General features: G+C 39.1%; 1 protein-coding gene across 10 annotated transcripts in view; it reads right to left on the bottom strand.

The window, feature by feature from the left end:
- The window catches only part of cadps2 (Ca++-dependent secretion activator 2), a 194,676-nt gene that overhangs the window by 131,187 nt on the left and 42,835 nt on the right, over positions 1-20,654 (bottom strand). The window lies entirely within an intron of this gene.

Here is a 20,654-nt window from a genome sequence, read left to right as displayed (position 1 = left end):
TGCATACATAAAATAAATGATAGAGATATAAAATACTTGCAAATATATTTTATTCAAATATTCATCATAATTATTCACAGTACACACACATCTATATTATGTAAACACATAAACTATTATTTTGGATACAATTAATCGTGATTAATCAATTTGAAATCACTACGTAAATGACGGGGAAAATATATTTTTTTACAAAATAAATATTTTTTCATAAACAGAGTAAATTGAGTTTATTACTAGTATTTCTTAGTAAAATAATCAATAAGTCTCTTAAAATTTGAGTAAATGTGTGAAAATGTACACACATAAACAAAACAAAAAAAGTATATTTTCTTTGTGCAAAAATGTGTTAATATAAAACTTGTTTTTATGACATGGTGTGTTGATTAAAATGATTAAATGTAACTCCCGAAAAATGTAATAGTTTATAAAAAAATTATTCTGAAAATGTGTGCATTATACACACACCTTGAATGCAGCTCATACCAACATGAATACAAAAAGTACGTTTCTAAGAATTGGTCTTCCCCGCAAGTATTTTTTATTTTTTCTAAATATCCTATAATATCTTATTGTAACGACGTCAACAGTGTAAATTCCAGTATGGCCACAGCACCTACAACACAGATGACATACTTGTTTCCATAAATTTGTCATTATACGCACATTACAGACAAAAGAAACACAAAGAATTGAAAGAATCAAATGAATTGAAGTAACAAGCCGAAATTCTATTCAATTTAGAAAACACAATGATTCATGAGAGAGAGGAAAAGCCCCGCTGAGAGAGTAGAAAATCTGCACAGAAGACCATGAAAACACTTCACCACTTTTCAGTAATTTCATTCGGTGACCGTGTCTGGGGGAAACCGGAGTTGGTGATGCGCGACAGAAGCCGCAGATGGAGACGAATCGCAGCTCCTAACCGCGAGTAATGGAGCAGAACAAAGACACTTCAGCTGCCTCGTCTAAAGGAGGCGGGGGAATATACTGTATCTCTGTCGAAACTGCCATGATCTAGTGAGATGACAGAGATCAGTGTGCAACAGGAGGCAACACGGCAATCTCAGAGGGGAAATTCCACTTACATTGCCTTTGCTTGGACACCTGTGGAGATTGCACTGTTTTTTATTCAGATTTTAGGAGTGTTCATTTAGGTCCAGTTGACATGAGAATCAAATGGAACACATGCAAAACAAAAATATACCGCTAAAGGACATGAAAGAAAGGGCTTGAAATTTCTATCTTTGAAATTTTAAACGCACAAGTTCGTCCATCATTTGTTCCATTAAAGGGGTGGTTGCATGCGATTTCACTTTTTTAACTTTATTTAGCGTGTAATGTTGCTGCTGGAGGATAAACAGTATCTGCAAAGTTACAGCACTGAAAGCTCAATGCAAATGGAGATAGTCATGGCAGTGTATTGCCTACAAAAACGGCCGGTTTGGACTACAACGAGCTTCTTCCTGGGTTAGTGACATCATTAAAGGGTTAGTTCACCCAAAAATGAAATTTATGTAATTAATGACTCACCCTCATGTTGTTTCACACCCGTAAGACCTCCGTTCATCTTCGGAACACAGTTTAAGATATTTTATATTTAGTCCGAGTCCGAGAGCGTATCTAAATGTAGGCACACTATACTGTCCATGTCCAGAAAGGTAATAAAACATCATCACAGTAGTCCATATGTGACATCAGTTAGTTAATATAATCTCTTGAAGAATCCAAAATCGATTTTGGTCCAAGAATGACAAAAACTACGACTTTATTCAGCATTGTCTGCTCTTCCTTGTTTGTGTTCAAACCTCAAATAAAGATTCAAACGGTTATGAATCAGTGAATCGATCAATGATTCGGATCGCCAGTGTCAAGGGATTTCAGCAGTTTGGCAATCATGAATCAATGCACTGATTCACAACCGTTTGAACACAAACAAGGAAGAGAAGACAATGCTGAATAAAGTCGTAGTTTTTGTTATTTTTTGACCAAAACGTATTTTCGATGCTTCAAGAGATTCTAATTAACCAACTGATGTCACATATGGACTGCTGTGATGATGTTTTTATTCCCTTACTGGACATGGACGGTATAGTGTGCATACAACTTGGATAGGCTCTCGGACTAAATATAAAATATCTTAAACTGTGTTCCAAAGATGAAATGAGGTCTTACGGGTGTGAAACGACATTAGGGTGAGTCATTAATGACAACAGTTTCATTTAGGGGTGAACTAACCCTTTAACCCTTGCTAGACACCGCAGATGTGACTTCTGCCCATGATGGTAAGGGGCGTGGCGTTTCCGGACAACCGGTGCTTGGCACTTCAGCCAATAACAATACATTAAACTACATTTGGCCATCTAACCAATCTAAGACCATTGCGCTTTTCGGAGGGCTGGGCTTCATAGAAGCAGAGAGTGGGACAGTGGAGACAGTGGTGTGGAATAAAAGTAAAATATAAGAAAAATATGGTGCTTAAAAAAAAAGCATTAAGACATGTTATACTGCACCCCATAAACACAACCAATACTAGAAAAAAAAAAAACACGAAACCACCCCTTTAAAAGTTTATTCAAATAGTGGCCAAAAAACAACAATAATGGATATAATGGATATCTTGCAGTGCTTTTTAGAACCTGAACGAGCCAGTGAGTGAGTGGCTTACTTTCCTGCAGGGAAAATTAATAGCTTCTTCCTGCCTCAAAAAGGACATTCAGGTGAAGTGTCAGACAGGCAGGCATGCTGGGAGGACACAGGCCGACTCATTTCCTCTGTGCCATTTAGAAACTGAATCTAAGAAAATCATTCTGATGCAACTAGACAATTCAGGTTACCATATCGATTTACCGTAACCATGCCGTCCAGCAGAAAGATGCCACATAAAGATGGGAGAGCCAATCAAAAATAAAATGAAGGAAGTTATTCAATTCAAACAACAAAAAAACAGAAAAATCACTCACTGATCTTGACTGAACAACTTTTGTAGCTTTAATAAAGATTAATATACTTTTCATTTATAAAAAGAACAAACTATGCAGTGTTAGGGTTAAGGGTTGGAGATATATATATGTGTGTTTTTTTAAATTAGCAGTTAGGTTTGTACATATATTTGACCTAAACATTTTTATTATTTTAGTTTTTGGAATTAATGTTTTTTTATTTATTTCAAACATCTGATTGTCACTTTACAGAGGGATTTATTATTTAGTGTTACTTTTAACACAATTTTAAATATGGCTAAATAATATTTAAATATTCATATACCTATCTACCCATTTGGAAAGTGTTTTTAAATATATATATTGAATCCTTAATAGACATGATTAATTTGACAATAATTTCTGAAGTGTATTTATTATTTTATTAAAGCAATAAAGGAACTAAATGCCAAACAAGTCTCCTTGCTTGATTATAGCATTGAGAATGAAACCCATTAAATTCCCTATGCACTGTTTTACATGGAAAATACATGATAAATTCACATTGATTGACAGGCGACACCTAAAAAAAAAAAAAAAGTACTTGGTGTTACTTTAAATGCAGGAAACCTAGACAGCAAACTGTTTAAAAAAATATGTTTTTTAAATATTTTTTATTTTTTATATAGCACACATAAGACAACAGGCATTGCCCAAGGTGCTTCACAAATAGTATGGTAAAACACTTCATTTAAAAATGACATTCAAACAAACACTACAATATAAACAAAACACAAATAAACAACATTACAGCAGGACACAGCAACATACTAGATCACTTTCATCCAACGGGCCAGGCCACACTAGACTGATCCCCAAACAACAACTAAAAAGTAGGATTTCAACAATGATTTAAACATTGACATAAACTGCTGATCTGACTGAGTGCGGAAGATCATTCCACAGTTTAGGATCAACTCGAGAGAACGCTCTGTCACCCTTACATTTATAATTTGTTCTTAAAGTCACAAGGAGATTTTGATTTCCTGATCTCAGTGACCTGGACAGGATGTATAACGACAATAAAGGTAGACAGCAAACTGTGTTTCTGAAAGTTTTATTTCCTTAAATCTGTCCAAAATGTACCACACCACTATGTGTTGTCGATATATAAAAGTACACCTCTACAGACAGTTGCAATTACACAATGGTGTCCAATGCCTCCATTTTGTGGTGGTGAAAATGTCAAACATTATTACTAATGAATCGCCCACCAAGGGATTTCCTTTCTCCCTGCTGTTTGACTTAATTGGTGGTTTAAAATCTCATTCAATTATTTATAACCAACGGTGTGCAGAGCTGTGCTCCGTCTGCAGTGAAGAGATTAATAAGATACAGAACCATTTGTGTAATTAAAGCTAATATGAGGAATTAATCCTGGCAGAAGAATGAGGGAGAAAGTCGTAAGAAAAATCGTAGATTAACGCAGGAATTACGGCCGAACTGCCTCGCTAACAGCAGGGAGCAGGTTATGAAGGAAGACATGGAGATTATATTGGCATATTTGACTTCATAGGGGGCAGTGTGTCTGCCATTAACATGAGGAGGGGAGAGATTACTAGTGTGCGAGAGCGAGGAGGCTGGAGGGGGATTAATTAACAGAACAGGTTTAGCAATGCCAAACATTTTCATTTTTAAGAGGTGATTTAACAGGCATTATGTTAACAAGTTTTGAGCCTCATGTTAATTTTCACACCATTGCTCGCTACCAAAACCAAGTGAGTTGAGTAGATACTTATTTTGAATAAGTAATTAATTTATGGCTGCTAAAAAGTACGTAGTAATGTGTGCAGTATAAATATTATTTGGAAGTATTACATCCGCCTACCAGAGTCTGTTATGTCACTTCACTGCCATTAAATCCTCCCCCATGGCCTCATGCACGCGTCTGGGTACTTTTTGCTTACTCTTTTATGAGTATTGTAAATTTGGACACTGATCAAGCACAAGGGATTATGACCAAAATGACCCCTAATATTGCACTGGTCTCCCTTTTGCTGCCAAAACCGCCCTGACCCGTCGAGGCATGGATTCCATTAGACCCCTGAAGGTGTTCTGTGGAACCAATATCTTAGAAGCAGATCCTTTAAGTCCTGTAAGTTGCAAGGTGGGGTTTAATGGTTCGGACTTGTTTGTTCAGCACATCCCACAGATGCTCAGTTGGATTGAGATCTGGGGAATTTGGGGGGCAAGTCAACACCTCAAACTGGTGCTCCTCAAACCATTCATGAACCAGTTCTGCTTTGTGGCAGGACGCATTATCCTGCTGAAAGAGGCCACAGCCACCAGAGAATACCATTTCCATTAAAGGGTGTACATGGTCTTCAGCAATGCTTAGGTAGGTGAAACGTGTCAAAGTAACATCCTCATGAATGGCGGGACCCAAGGTTTCCCAGGAGAACATTGCCCAAAGAATCACACTGGCTTGCCTTCTTTCCATAGTGCATCCTGGTGCCATGTGTTCCCCAGGAAAGCAACACACACACACGCACGCACGCACGCACGCACGCACACACATCCAACATGATGTAAAAGAAAACATGATCCATCCGACCAGGCCAGCTTCGCGCTTCAGAACTTCCGTTAAGGAAGCGTAGTGACCATCGATGCACCCTGGTTTTTGCAGTGCATTGTGGGAAGAGAGTAGCCTGACAAGCCAGACCCACATCAAGATGTTTGGTCTGGAAACTCACCATAGACAGGGCTCAATCCGAGGGGCGGGATAAACGTTTGTCTTTCAAACTCCCTCTGCACGCGATAGGATAGCGCTACAACCAACCAGAGCAACGGTGAAACAGAGCTCGTTGATAGATTAAACATTCGCCGTATCCGGTCGGCTAAACTCAGAACACATCTTCCCTTTTTAAGAATGACTTCAGTGCCGTTCTTTGTTCTTTTCTCAGAGAAAAGCTTAACTCCAAGTCTTCCAGAGTCGCAGTCAAAGCTGATTCGAAAGGCCGCCGTTCGCCAGTTTCTGTGTTTACTAGAAGCACGCAAACGCAACTCGCCGTCGTCATTATGGTCTCGCCCGCCGACTCTATGCACGATGTGATTGGCCCGTCCAGATTGAGAGGAATACAGCTCAGAAGGGTATTGAGAGTTCCTAGACGACACTTGCGGGCAGATTAAATTTGCTGCCGCTAGTGTGCATCTAGATTTCTAGGCTAGGAAAAGAGCACAGATTGATCTGATATGGTTTATAACAAAGCATTCTGTGCAAAATTTGAATGCATCCCGCTAGATCTTCACTCTGTAGTTTTAGATTCAGTATGCTAGCCCAGTGTGCTAAAACTTTGCCACAATAGTTTTTAAATAACTATTATATTTTACATTAGTCATTTAAAAATTTGATTACAACATTTTGACAGCTGAGAACTATTTTACCCAGTGTATCTGTTATGCATTTTTATATTTTCAACAAAACTGCACTGTTAACGTATCAACATGCTAAAATCTCTTTGCGCTTGCTTAACAAAGAATTGCTGCTTAATAAAGCGATTCAAATGAATAACTTACGAGGTTCCTCCATCTGTATGCACTAGACAGCAAGGCCACTCACTAGATTTTAGTAATGAGCTTACGTAACCGTCTTGATCTCATCCAGAGGATAAGGATGACTAATGCAAGCTTCTCGTGCCAAAATCAAATGTATAAAGTACAATTTGCATACATATTAAATGTGTATAAAGTATAACCCGGTATCAAATATGAACAAATTTCTTTTAAAGCAAAGCTAAGCCTGAGGGTTGTGATTCAATACTGATATATAGAGCTTTCAATGGTCAAAAGTTAAAGATTGTTTATAAATCTCTCATATGGTCTGGAAAAGACGGGGTGTGTGGCAGACCATTATAAGCTCTCTCATGAATAAAACATACCTGCTATTCGCACATTAAAAACATTTAAATCTCCTCTCTCGCTTTCTCGCCCCCTATTTTCGAAATGTAGATGGAGTGACTGGGTAAACAACTATAGGACGCCTCATTGCTCAAGAGCCTGAGAAAATGACTGCGAAACTAAAGACGCCTTTAGAGTCACTCATCATGAGATTTAAGCCCCTTTGTTTGATTTGAAGAACAATAAGCAATTCCCTTACATGTGTATTTACATGAAAATGAATGTTGAGTCATCTCCCACTGGCAAAAAAAAACCTGCTCCATTTATATCTCTATTGTGTTTGTCCTTTTTCACAAATTCGCTCAAGCGTTTCCTCTTATCGGGTTTCATGTGAACTCAAGCTCTGCCCTCGGACTCGCTCTTGGCAGTCCGATTACTCACATCTGAATGGAAATCTGTGTTGCTTTTCCAGCCTCAATCATACCCTGAGAAAAAAAAAATGAGATGGGGGGAATCACCTCAAACATGACGAAGTACAACATTTTTGTTGAGACTGATTCGAAGATGTATGATGCAAGTTTCCGAAGGCAACAGAAAGGGAGCTACTGACAAACTGCTTGGCAAGACACAACACCACTCTGGAAACTTTCTAGGAGTAAAAGCAGAGAAACAAGAGACCAAATGAGAGTGACTGGAAGTAATGAGCAGGACAGGATCGTGCCTGGAGTCAGTCAACTCTATAATTGGCTCTTCTCTAGTAAAACCCCATAATACTAATCAGACCTACTGATTTGTACATTGAGTTTGTTTGAAGGGTTCTGTGACAATGAACACAAAGAAACGAATGATATAACGTATGAGACTTAAGCCGAAAACAGAAAGACAGAAAAAAGGAAGCCTTTCATAAGTTTTGAAGTCAAGTAAAAAGCGATGTAACCATATGAATGAACGTCAGAAAGAAATGTAGCATGGGAATGAGAAAAATAAAGAGGGCAAAAAAAAATCATTACTTATGGCTTTGACAGCCTTCAAAGTCGGCGCCTGCAGCTATTCTGTTTGCAATGCTGTCACACAGTAATCCAATTGAGAACCTCTGGGTGGTAAACACATGGGAAACAAATGTGAGGTAGAGAGAGAGAGAGTGTGAAGTGGGCAAAGGAACGAATAAAACAGCCGATCATGACAACCTCGGGCTGTATGTGTACAGAAATGATTCTGCCCTGGCTAAAGGGCAAACAACTTGTAACAAAACAAACATGTCGAGACTCTTTGTCTTGCGTGTTTGTGTTAGGAACATGTTTAAGGGCAAAGCCTTGTTGATTCCTCAAGATACCCCGGTGAAAAAAAAAGACGCAGAAGAACTAGTCAAATTGTAAGATGCAAAACTCAAACAGTTTGATAAACTGACCACAGATATGCTTTGTTTTGGTGAGTTTGCACAAAATCTTTTCCATCCTACACACCAAAAAGATCTTATTCACTGCCTTTCTCAAAATCCTACAATTTCACAGTCAACGTGAAATGTTTTTCACAACCATGGTTCATCCATTAAGGTGCGGTCTGTTCAGTGAATTTTCACGGCAAAATCCAGTCTTTTTAAATGGGAATCCACCCAAAAAAGTACATAAGTTAATACAGGTGCTGTCATATAATTAGAATATCATCAAAAAGTTGATTTATTTCACTAATTCTGTTCAAAAAGTGAAACTATTATATTCATCCATTACACGCAGACTGATATATTTCAAATGTTTATTTATTTTAATTTTGATGAGTATAACTGACAACTAAGGAAAATCTGAAATCCATTATTTCAGAACCTATCAGAAAAGGTTCAATATTGAAGACACCTGGTGCCACACTAATCAGCTAATTGACTCAAAACACCTGCAAAAGCCTTTAAATGTTCTCTGAGTCTAGTTCTGTAGGCTACACAATAATGGGAAGACTGCTGACTTGAAAGTTGTCCAAAAGACGACCATTGACACCTTGCACAAGGAGGGTAAGACACAAAAGGTCATTGCAAAAGAGGCTGGCTGTTCAGAGCTGTGTCCAAGCACATTAATAGAGAGGCGAAGAGAATAAAAAGATGTGTTAGAAAAAAAGTGTACAATCAATAGGGAAAACCCGACCCTGGAGAGGATAGTGAAACAAAACCTATTTAAAAATGTGGGGGAGATTCACAAAGAGTGGACTGCAGCTGGAGTCAGTGCTTCAAGAACCACTACGCACAGACGTATGCAAGACATGGGTTTCAGCTGTCGCATTCCTTGTGACAAGCCACTCTTGAACAACAGACAACAGAACAGACCAACAGAACGTCAGAAGCGTCTGGCCTGGGCTAAAGACAAAAAGGACTGGACTGCTGCTGAGTTGTCCAAAGTTGTGTTCTCTGATTAAAAAAGTACACTTCTCATTTCCTTTGGTAATTAGGGTCCTCAGAATCTGGAGGAAGAGAGGAGAGGCACACAATCAACGTTGCTTGAGGTCCAGTGTAAAGTTTCCACAGTCAGTGATGGTTCTGGGTACCACGTCATCTGCTGGTGTTGGTCCACTGTGTTTTCTGAGGTCCAAGGTCAAACCAGCCATATACCAGGAAGTTTTAAAGCTCTTCATGCTTCCTGCTGCTGACCAACTTTATGGAGATGCAGATTTCATTTTCCAACAGGACTTGGCACCTGCACACAGTATCGCTGTTCTTAATTGGCTAGCTAACTCACCTGACCTTAACCCCATAGATTTTTCTGAAGAGGAAGATAGGATATGCCAGACCCAACAACGCAGAAGAGCTGAAGACCACTATCAGAGTAACCTGGGCTCTCATAACACCTGAGCAGTGCAAGACTGATCGACTCCATGCCACGCCGCATTGCTGCAGTAATTCAGGCAAAAGGAGCCCCAACTAAGTACTGAGTGCTGCTCATACTCTTCATGTTCATCCTTTTCAGTTGGCCAAGATTTCTAAAAATCCTTTCTTTTTATTGGTATTACGTAATATTCTAATTTCTTGACATACTGAATTTGGTATACTCCTTAGTTGTCAGTTATAATCATCAAAATCAAAAGAAATAAACATTTGAAATATCAATCTGTGTGAAATGAATTAATATAATATACAAGTTTACTTTTTGAATGAAATTAGTGAAATAAATCAACTTTTTGATGATATTCTAATGACCAGCACATGTACAGTAGCTAGCACGAACTAAAAAATGAATAATACTTTTTTAATTAAAATTAATCAAGATAAATTGGAAAAATTCACAAAATGTTCTTTGGAAGTTTTGGTATGTTCCTTAATGTCGACATATGCAAATCTGACTTTTCCATGTTTAAAGGGTTAGTTCACCCAAAAATGAAAATATCACATGATTTTCTCACCCTCAAGTCATCCTAGGTGTATATCAATTTCTGACTTTTGAAGTCTATAAAAGTGCTTCTATACCCATCATATGACTGCTCCACAAGGCTCCAGGGGGGTTAATCTTCTGAAGCGAAGTGGCATGTTTGTGTAATAAAAATGTCCATATTTAAAACTTTATAGACTAAAATAGCTAGCTTCTGGCTGTCAGCGGTACGCAAGTCGTTTTGCAATAAAAGAGTAACCCTTGCCACATGTACTGACAAATGCAGTGCAGAGATTAGAGCAAAAAAAAAAGAAAAAAAGTATGAATCTAAAGTCTTAATTGAGAATTTTTACAGAGAAATGGCAGAGGATTTTGATAGAAGAGAAGAGGGGCTTGAGTTTGTTGCCTAGCCCTATCCACGAATGGCGTCATTGCTTGCGATGCTCCTGTCCTGCTTCTGGGATTACTCTTTTAACTCTTTTAGCACAAGTCGACCTCCCACTGATTGCTGGAAGCTAGTAATTTTAGTCTATAAAGTTTTAAATGTGGATATTTTTAAACGCACCACTTCGCTTCAAGAATGCCTTTATTAACCCCCCTAGAGCCGTGTGGAGCAGTTTTATGATGGATAGATGCACTTGTATGGACTTCAAAAATGACCCAACAGTCACTGCCATTATAAAGCTTGAAAGCTATGAATATTTTTTAATATAACTCTGATTGTATTCGTCTGAAAGAAGAATGTCGTATATGCCTAGGGTGACACTTAAGCCCCGTTTCCACCGCAGGAACTTTACCCAGGAACCAGGAACTTTGGGTGGTACTTCGTGTGTTTAGACCGCAGGAACCAGGGTCTAAATGAAGTTCCGGTTAAATATTTCCCCCTCCAAACGGCCCTGCTCTCGAGGTAGTACTTTTTCAAAGTTCAGGAACTTTCGAGGGCGGGACTTGGGTGCTGAACATGCTGATTGGTTGAGCTCACGCAGCCTTTTATTTCAACCGGCATTTTTAAGTCTTTTGCGAGGTTCGGTCTACGTTTAGTAAATCAGTCTTGCTCTCTGTCTGATGGCGCGCGTCGCGTTCTCAGCCATCTCACGTGCAATGTCCGTAATAGCTGATAATAATATACATTGTCATTTTAAATCTAGCTTTACAAGCTTTCTGAATATGCTGCTCTTTTCTGTCGTTGTTAATTACCTCTTTAGTAAACCTATACATAACCAGCAAAAGCAGCACAGCTTGAATCTCTTCCATACTCGTTATTAATTTTTTTTCACCATGTAAACGACCTGACCGATCACTTTTTAGTGTGCGTCCTTACACTGCCGCGCTTATGTTGACAAGAGAGGAAAGTTCATTTTTTTGAGGGGTAAACTTTTTATTTCGTAAGTTATGAAGATAATGTTGGAATAATGACACAGCATATATTGCCCCAGGCAGTTTTTACTTTAACTGCGCCTGACAGAATAAACTTTTTTTTCTGAGATGATTATTACACTTTACAACAAATAAATAGCTTATTATATAATACTGTATTAGTCCTAGTGGCCGTTAAGAGTTGCTATGGCTACAGTTAACACATTCCAGCTGCTGGAGAAAACAGCGTTGACATTTTTGATGCGGCAGAAACTGCATGTGACAAAATGATTGCGATTGAAAGTCATCACATGTAAACACCAGATCGGTTTAGATAACGTCTCATGTAAACAGTCCACTAAATCTTTCAATCGGTACACACAAAAATGATTACTGTCCGTCACTGACTTTGGAGGAGCAGTCGCGCGCAGTCCTACATCACCGGACTAATTTGCCTAATCTTCTCGGAACTTTAGATCGCGGTCGAAATGCAGACAGCTGCAGGTCTGGGGGGAGAAAAGTTCCTGTAAAAAAGTTCCTGGTACAAATTATTCCGGGTAATTTTGGTGGAAACGGGGCTTTATACACTCTTCGTTTTCAACTTTCTATCCAGAACATGCAAGTACTGCACTTTATAATGCGTGTTTGCAAATCAACTTTCTGAATGTGCTAATGTGGCTAAAGTTACCATTGTCTCTTACTGTATTCGCAGAAACCAGAGCTTGATATTTTTAGTACGAAAATGCTGACTGCCTGTACAATTCAGAAACGCACCTTTATTACTTCTAAAAAATTAAACTAATGTCATAGCTCTGATTTCTGTGAATGCAGAGACAAAGGTAACTTTTGTATAGCATCACAACCAGCACATTCACAAAATATAACATGCATTCCTTACATGTTCTGAAAATGAAGTTGGTCACACAGTTGGACTAATATTATACAATACTATCCTCATTAAAGTACCGTTTAATTATGATTGCATTTTTGTGGTGGATTATATGTTGGAGTCCAAGGGGTGCAGGATTTTTGCACGACACATGCATGAAAAATTACAGACCACTGTGTCACATTACACAATCAGCATCCATAAAGTGGGGCTTATTTTATCTCAACAGCTTATAACTACTGGTTATGGCCTGCAGACGACGCAGACAGCCAGTCTATACAGCGAGAGGGCTGACTTCATTACCTAATCACTACAATACAGCAAATCCTATAGCCTCTCAACACTAATTTCCTGCCCTGTCTGCCCTCGTCGAGCACAGCTGAAATCATTTTCATAAACAGCATTGAGAAAATAAGTGATCTAACCTGCGGGGACCCGAATACAGCTTGGCATGATTGGCTTTTTTCCCCCTTCCATAATAATAGAGGGAGGCTGAAGGTTGATCTTGCAGAGGCATTTTATTTTACTCTGAAGTGGACATGCTAACCTGGATGGACCCAAAAAGCAAAAATAAAATGCACAGTGAACTAAAATGACCTTTATTCTTTGAAGAAATGTTCAAATTAATTTGCTACAATTTCTTTGAACGGCATGGTGATTCTAAGTTCAGTTTTTAATTGATGTGATTACCCGGTCCAATTTAAATTTAAATCACAGCTTCAGGAGTGAAATTAGAGAAAACGCAATTAACCAAACTATTTAGGAATGCCAATTAAACACGGCTGGGACACCTTAAGAATATGAGAGTCTTAACTTATGCAAAACTGCACAACTCTCTTTAAATTGAAAATAAAAGGTCATACGTTGAGTAATGCATCCCAGGATCAATTTGATTCTCACCCCTTTATCCATCTCTGGCCAGTTTCTCCCCCAGTTTCTCCTGACCTTTCGGATATTCTTTTATAATTTCACAATAGTTTCTCATCGCACAACACTGCAAAGGATGCGCTGAAAAGCTTTTGGTTGTGCATTCTTTTTTACCGCCACCGTGTAGATACCCACTATGTAGTCACGTGTCTAGTTCACAAAACTGGAAAGCACTTTTTACGACCTGGCAAGCCAATGAAATTGGCTGATCACACGGGTTGATATATTTCTGGATATAGTTTTGAGGCATCCTGAACATTTAACCACCACTTAACAGCATATAAAATCAAAACAAACCATGACTGACCATTTTACATATTGGTCAGATGGCTTTTTCCCGTTTAAGTTGACTGTTCTTGGCCAGAATAAGCTGCAATGTGGACCGGACTTTAGTCAAAGGTCTGGCTATTGTCGGAGCAATAGCCTTGTGGGCAGTGTTCTAACATATGTGACCTGTCTCGGAAACCAGTGACACAAGTCGGCAGTACTACTTTCAAGCAAAAGCGTTTTTTTGTTTTTTTTTGCAGAATCTGTTAGTTGAGATCAAGCCTGCAGTCTCCCTCTAATTTACTGAAGCTTTCGCGCCTCGATCGCCCCCCGGTGACTGGTCCCAGTATAGCCGCCCCTCTGTGTTTTCTAATGGACGCGAGACAAACTAAACAATAAAATTACACTTCAAATATTTTTACCCCAAAGTTAGTTTATGTCATTGAAGGCAGTTATCATCACAATGATTTCATTTCAAGTGTTCGTTTTTAAAATAAGTTTAGTTTTAGTTAGTTATCTGACGCTTTAAAAACGGGGGTGTGACGTCATGATTGACTGCTCTACTTCCTGCACTCTACTGCGCAACTCCGGTCCCAAAATCGCTACTGTGTAGACTCGGTCCCAAGATGTCAGCGCCGTGCACCCCCGCCTGAAAGCTTCAAAAATGGCAAGCGGAAACGGATGATGTCGAGTCGTCCATATTTTTTTTTTACGGTCTATGGTTGAGATCACAAAGAAACCTCTCAGTGTTTGAGATAGCAGTATTGGTATATTTAAAAGCATACATTTTGAGGTTGAAATCGGCTTTTTTTCCGGAGATTCTAGCTTACAGTAGGGGCTTGTGGTTGTCTGTGTGTATTTCTATACTGGATAAGCTGGCTTTTGTTATTGCCCCGCCCTCCAAGGGAAGCGTGGCTACTTAGTTATGCAGTGCTCTGGCCAGCTCTAACGGATATCAAAATTCAATAAAGATGGACGCCTCAAAGATTAAATCGCAGATGAGCTGAACTGTGGCAGTTAAACTGAAAATGTTTTGTTTTGAATCAAGTACAATGCAAAGCATCAGATGCCGTGGTGTAAAGCACACCACCACTGGACTCTAGAGCAGCGGAGATGTGTTCTCTGGAATGACGAATCACGCTTCTCCGTCTGGCAATCTGATGGACGAGTCTGGGTTTGGCAGATGCTAGGAGTACGGTACTTGCCTGACTGCATTGTGCCAAGTGTAAAGTTTGGCAGAGGGGGGATTATGGTGTGGGGTTGTTTTTCAGGGGTTTGGCTTGGCCCCTTAGTTCCAGTGAAAGGAACTCCCAATGCTTCAGCATACCCAGACATTTCGGACAATTTCTTTTTCTCAGAAATCGTGGAAACAGTTCGGGGATGGCCCCTTCCTGCTCCAACATGATTGTGCATCAGTGCACAAAGCAAGGTCCATAAAGACATTGAAGATCTAGTTTGGTGTGGAGGACTGGCCCGACCTCAACCCGATAGAACACGTTTGGGAGCAAGGCCTTCTCGTTTAACATCAATGTCTGACCTCACAAATGCGCTTCTAGAAGAATGGTCAAAATTTCCCATAAACACTCCTAAACCTCATGGAAAAGCCTTCCCAGAAGATTTAAGGCTGTTATAGCTGCATAGGGTGGGCAAACCCTACAGATTAAGAATAGCATGTCATTAAAAGTTCATGTGTGTGTGTAAAGGCAGATGAGCCAAAACTTTTGCCAGTAAAGTGTAACTTGGCATGTATTAGTCAAACTGTAAAACTTGAGTTTTATATAAAGAAAAGTAATAACACACCTCTCCTCAAAGGTGGAAAGTAATAGCACACTTTTCTTCAACAAGCCATATGATCTGATGTATTACTCATGTCCGAAGTACCAAGAAGCAGGATTTTTGAATTTCTAAATAAGTTAAATCAAAAGTAATAGAGATACCTGCCTTAAGGCTAACTGGTTAAAATGTCTCACAAGGACATATAAATCTTTTAGCTTTCAACTACAGGGTCACTGCTACATGAAATCTGACCTATAATCTTTATATTAGCATACCTGAATTCCAAATATCCTGCTACTACCACCCATATGGTGCCTAATCATGAATTTGACATTTTATTAGGCTGTAATGGGAAGGTCAATGTCATTACTGATCAAAATGAGTCTATGGCAACATATTGATGTGCACAATGGAAAGCTGCCATAATCAATAAATGGCAATGGCTGAGGACAGAGGATAAAAATGGCAGCTCTTCTATTCACACACAATAGCTCTATTGTTATAATTGAAGATGATTTGACAGGTCCTCAGAGTGTAATGAAAGGAAGTGTGTTCTGAATCAGTGCGTTTCTGAGCTTAGTGCCTGTACAGAGCAGCTTAACTGGCAAAAAGCAAGCTCTAAACAGCTCCTCATCAGTCCTTTATCAAAAACAAATAACATACAGGATCTGCAAATGCAAGTTGTTAAGGGAGATGGAAGCTTGTGGGAAAATGATAAACAGGCTAGAGGAAATATTTTAGGTGGCTAGAGGATAAAAAAAAGGATGTATTAATAAAAAATGAAAACAGAATTTCCCCTGTATTCTAGAATAAGGCCTGAATTCCAACAGATTGATAATTGTTTTTGAAATATATATAACAAATGTAAAATGTAAAAAAATAAAAAAATAAAAAAATAAAATAAAGTTTTTCTTTCCTTTCTCCATGTCATGACACATATGCGAGTGAAACAGCTTCTTATGGAATTTGTCCATGTGGAATTGATTGGACCTTTGGGTGGTTTCTTATTGGTTAATCTCATGTGATTAACAGGTTGCCCCGCCCTTGTGCCAGTAAACGTATCATCAGAGAAGAAACGTCACTGCAACATATGTTATGAGGTGCATATATTATTATTTATAATAAATACTGCAACATTCCACAAAAAAAAAAAAAAAAAAAAAAAGATGTCAATTTTGATTTCATGGTGACTTGAAAAGCTGTTGACCTCTTTAACAACCACTGAGCACTGGGCTCAAGGCCAAACCAAAGGTTCTGAACGTTCTCAGACGTGCAGTTCCTCTTGGTTTTGGCATCAGCATCAGTGGGATGCTCCCACGTCCTGCAAACCCACTAAAAATATCTCAGCTGAGAGGAAGACATCTGCAGGGACTAATCCGACATCTTTAATTCACAGCACATTCTGTCATAATCAATGAAAGCAGTGGCAGGCAGCTCCTGCTTGACTGACACACTAATGAGAGTTATGACTACACAGTGAAGATGAGAGTTATTTGTGTCAGAATTGGCGCTTATAAAATCACTCTTTAAAAAACAAAAAAAGGATAGAACCTCTTAATGAGTATTTTACTTTACTGATCTCTTCACAGGGCATGTTTGTGGTCACATGTGACCTTCATGGCATGTGACCACAAACAAAGTCTCACTTTGCACCAAAAAAACCAAAGTGTGGACGCTCTAAGAGTCAACAGGTTTCTTGTCCTCATGAAACGTGTGTGTGTTCGTGATGTATGAGATCTTCAGAGTTGGGTTACACTAAGTGACTGTGATTCTGAGTGCTGCATTCTGTTGCTTCAGTAAAGTCTACAATGGGGTTACAAAGAGTTGAGTTAAAGGATAACTAAATACTTTAATTTTAGGCCAGCCCCCTCACACAGAAATATGATTAAACATTCAACACAAAAGGAAATGTGGAGAAGCAGGATTAAATAATGAAATTAGATGTTTTCTCTGACATCAAAATGACCAAATTCACAAAAACAACTTGCTCTTAATTTTAAATATAATTCGATAATTATTAAAATTGACAAATATTGGAACACGCATATAATCCTTGCATGGTCAAAAGTTCAGTTAAGGTTACATACATTTTATCTGGAGTTAAAAACTATAAAAAGGAGATGGACTTCTGATCCTTGATGCTGATTGGTCAATACAAAGTTCCATCTGTGCTATATACAGGGAGTGCAGAATTATTAGGCAAATGAGTATTTTGACCACATCATCCTCGTTATGCATGTTGTCTTACTCCAAGCTGTATAGGCTGGAAAGCCGACTACCAATTAAGCATATTAGGTGATGTGCATCTCTGTAATGAGAAGGGGTGTGGTCTAATGACATCAACACCCTATATCAGGTGTGCATAATTATTAGGCAACTTCCTTTCCTTTGGCAAAATGGATCAAAAGAAGGACTTGACAGGCTCAGAAAAGTCAAAAATAGTGAGCTATATTGCAGAGGGATGCAGCAGTCTTAAAATAGCCAAGCTTCTGAAGCGTGATCATCGAACAATCAAGCGTTTCATTCAAAATAGTCAACAGGGTCGCAAGAAGCGTGTGGAAAAACCAAGGCGCAAAATAACTGCCCGTGAACTGAGAAAAGTCAAGCGTGCAGCTGCCAAGATGCCACTTGCCACCAGTTTGGCCATATTTCTGCAACATCACTGGAGTGCCCAAAAGCACAAGGTGTGCAATACTCAGAGACATGGCCAAGGTAAGAAAGGCAGAAAGTCGACCACCACTGAACAAGACACACAAGCTGAAACGTCAAGACTGGGCCAAGAAATATCTCAAGACTGATTTTTCTAAGGTTTTATGGATTGATGAAATGAGAGTGAGTCTTGATGGGCCAGATGGATGGGCCCGTGGCTGGATTGGTAAAGGGCAGAGAGCTCCAGTCCGACTCAGACGCCAGCAAGGTGGAGGTGGAGTACTGGTTTGGGCTGGTATCATCAAAGATGAGCTTGTGGGGCCTTTTCGGGTTGAGGATGGAGTCAAGCTCAACTCCCAGTCCTACTGCCAGTTTCTGGAAGACACCTTCTTCAAGCAGTGGGACAGGAAGAAGTCTGCATCCTTCAAGAAAAACATGATTTTCATGCAGGACAATGCTCCATCACACGCGTCCAAGTACTCCACAGCGTGGCTGGCAAGAAAGGGTATAAAAGAAGAAAATCTAATGATATGGCCTCCTTGTTCACCTGATCTGAATCCCATTGAGAACCTGTGGTCCATCATCAAATGTGTGATTTACAAGGAGGGAAAACAGTACACCTCTCTGAACAGTGTCTGGGAGGCTGTGGTTGCTGCTGCATGCAATGTTGATGGTGAACAGATCAAAACACTCACAGAATCCATGGATGGCAGGCTTTTGAGTGTCCTTGCAAAGAAAGGTGGCTATATTGGTCACTGATTTGTTTTTGTTTGGTTTTTGAATGTCAGAAATGTATATTTGTGAATGTTGAGATGTTATATTGGTTTCACTGGTAAAAATAAATAATTGAAATGGGTATAAATTTGTTTTTTGTTAAGTTGCCTAATAATTATGCACAGTAATAGTCACCTGCACATACAGATATCCCCCTAAAATAGCTAAACTAAAAACTAAAACTTCCAAAAATATTCAGCTTTGATATTAATGAGTTTTTTGTGTTCATTGAGAACATGGTTGTTGTTCAATAATAAAATGAATCCTCAAAAATACAACTTGCCTAAAAATTCTGCACTCCCCGTACAAATATGTATCCAACCTATTTTAATATATCCAACCTATTTAAAAAAAAATCCAACTTTAAAGCTTAACTTTGAAATGGATACATAGCTGGATTTGTACGGGATCCCGCAGGGGTTCAAGAACGGATTTTTGTCTGACTTAAGGGCCCAGTGCTTATCCACAGTGTTATGTCGGGGGGATCTCCAGTGATATTCAGGTGAGTAGTACAGAGCTCATTGGTTACAACTCTGTTACCTCAACATGAACAATCAGTTAACTTTTCTTAAGAAAACCCAAGGTTTTAGAAGACACATCTTCTCCATTGTCCCTGTCTCAGCGTTCCCATAGTGATGTGGGCTCAGACCTCCATGGTGCTGAGCCATCATTCGTTTTTTCATTACAAGATACATTAAAGCTGACACTAGACAGATTGAATCTGGATCCACCTTCCCTAGTTCCCTGGGTCCTTCACACCTTCTGAGGCATCCAATTTTTTGGTCAGAGGATTTCTTGATGACAGTTTGCCCTAGTCTCAGCCTCAGACGTCACATACCCACAGACTGCTGGCTGAACGTTTGATACATATAGCACACTTATCTGGAAACACTTCAGGATTTCATTCAGAAGTCGTCATCTGATTTGTTGAATTCTACAGAATGTCCACACGACGTGTGTTGCGTTAACGGTCCTTCTGGAAACAAAATGACGTGATGCCAAACCCCAGAGGAACGCCGTGGAATGACCTGCCCATCACAAGTGCAAAGCATTCAAGACAGTTGCCAATCCTCACAGGAGAGGACATCCCAGCTAATTTACCCCAAGATCAAAGTTTGCACAGCTCAGAGAGACTGCAAAAACTCGAAAAGACTAAATTCAATCTGTTTATCATACAAAGTGATCGTGTCTCTTCAGAAAATGTGGACTAAATTGCTCATTCCATATGATCTCTTAATGAAGCTCATAGTGGTAGTTGAGTAGGCTGTCAATGGAGGGACAGAAAGCTTTCAGATTTCATCAATAAGATCTTCATTTGGGTTCCGAAGATGAACAAAAGTCTTACAGATTTGGAATGATGTGGGTGCGTAATTAATGAAAGAATTTCAAATTTTGGGTGAACTAACCCTTTATATATTTGTATGTATGTGTATTTTGCAATAAAATTAAAATACACTTTCTTAATAATCAACATTTTTAAATCAACAGTTTTGTATTTATCCATCTTTTTTATTTTAAGTAATTGCAGTTCTTTCCACAGTCTTGAAATGTTGTCTTTTAAAGGACGCAATTGTTTTTTGCTTCAAATCAAAGTGACTCGCCTCATAGCTGCTGGTTTGGTTTAGGGATGGCGAAAACTAAACATTTTCTTGACCGACCACCGAGCCTCATTAGCCGGTTGAAACCGGTTAACCGATTAGTTTAAAATATGCTGCGCTATTTGAAATAAAAGCCGCGAGCCGGGCCTGCAATTTCGCAACTCTGTCGCATCTCTCTGCCGCTCTGTCTCCCGCTCTCACACACATAAGCCCCTTTCACACTACGAACACTCTCTGTGTTTAAAACATCGAC

The sequence above is a fragment of the Pseudorasbora parva genome, chromosome 25 (genome assembly GCF_024679245.1).
Source record: "Pseudorasbora parva isolate DD20220531a chromosome 25, ASM2467924v1, whole genome shotgun sequence".
Taxonomy (NCBI): Eukaryota; Metazoa; Chordata; class Actinopteri; order Cypriniformes; family Gobionidae; genus Pseudorasbora; species Pseudorasbora parva.
Note: the sequence above shows the minus strand (reverse complement) of the source record. Positions and strands in the feature narration are given on the sequence as shown.